Source organism: Empidonax traillii, unplaced genomic scaffold (assembly GCF_003031625.1).
Source record: "Empidonax traillii isolate 1590-97213 ecotype Southwest subspecies unplaced genomic scaffold, ASM303162v1 scaffold75:size1520028, whole genome shotgun sequence".
NCBI lineage: Eukaryota > Metazoa > Chordata > Aves > Passeriformes > Tyrannidae > Empidonax > Empidonax traillii.
In genome coordinates this window covers 653,210-654,358 of record NW_020955268.1, presented here as the reverse complement: position 1 = coordinate 654,358, position 1,149 = coordinate 653,210, and the positions used below count along the sequence as shown (strand labels likewise).

The 1,149-nt window shown below is 70.1% G+C and overlaps 1 protein-coding gene across 4 annotated transcripts in view; it reads right to left on the bottom strand.

The window, feature by feature from the left end:
- Positions 1-663, bottom strand: part of FER (FER tyrosine kinase) — a 150,280-nt gene extending 149,617 nt beyond the window's left edge. For all 4 annotated transcript variants that reach the window (XM_027880837.1, XM_027880838.1, XM_027880841.1 and 1 more), the window contains exon 1: positions 620-663. The gene's annotated coding sequence lies outside the window, so the exon portion shown is untranslated. The remainder of the gene's footprint in view (positions 1-619) is intronic.
- Positions 664-1,149: the final 486 nt, after the last annotated feature.

Below are 1,149 nucleotides of genomic sequence, written 5' to 3'. Positions count from 1 at the left end.
CCCCACCGTGCGGGTTCCAAATCCGATGTAAGAATTAAGAAAGCCAGCGCTGCCACGGGAGGGGGAGGAAGGAAGAAGAACAAAAAAACCAACGCAAACCAAACCCGCGGGGCTGTTTCATTTACTGGGGGGGCGGCGAGGGCGCAACATCGCAGTGTCGGGCCACCGCTACTGCCGGCACGCCCGGAGCACAGGACGGGAACACGAGCACAGAGGGCACTAAGAGAACCGGACCGGGCAGAAAAGAGCAGGACCGCGCACGAAAGGCACGGCAGCAGGCACCGCAGGACCGGGACACATTCCATCCTGCGCCCCCCTGAGCCGGGGCGGTGGGCGGGATCGGCCGTGCCGGACCCGCCGGGGCGGAGCCGCTGCCGCCCGAGCGGCGCCCCTGACGCCGCCGGGGCCGCCACCGGATGCGGCCGCCGCCGCCCCGCCGGGGCACAGCGAGAGCGGCGCCGGTGTCCGCCCCGCCCCGCCCGCAGGTACAGCCTGAGCAGGGCCTGCCCGCCCCGCTGAGCCGGCCGGGTGTGCGGGGTGTCCCGGGTTGTCCCGGGTGCCGCGGTGCCCGGCGAGGGCGGCCTGGAGCCGGCGGGCCCCCCGTGCGGACGGTCCGTACCTGACCAGCCGAGCCCCCTCCGCCGCCACCGCCGCCGCCGCCGCGCGCGTCACGGGCCCCGCCCGCCCTGCGTGACCCGTGCGGGCCAACGGGTGGCGCGCGGCCCCGCGGCCGCCCGGCCAATCGCTGTCCGGTCCGCCTCCCTCGCGCCGTGACGCGCGCGCGCGGAGGGGGGAGGTACGAGCGCCGCCAGCACCGCCCCCTCCGCGCGCGCGCGCCCTCCCGTATCCAGGCAACGAGAGTAGCGCGCGGCAGTGGAGAGCGGCGGGGCCGACTGAGGGTGAGGGAACTCTTGGGAAACGGTGGTGACGGACGGGTGGGCAAGGAATTCCCCCGTCAGGGAGAGGCAGCGAGAAACACACACACACACGCGAGAAAGGCACAAAAATAAGAGATGGAGAAGAGAGAAAAAAGAAGGGGGGGAAAAGGAGAAGGAAAAAAGAGAAAAGGGATAAAAGAAAAAGAAAGAAGGGGTGAAAGAAAGGGAGGGAAGGAAGAAAGGCAGAAAAAAGAAGGGGGAAAAGGGGGGG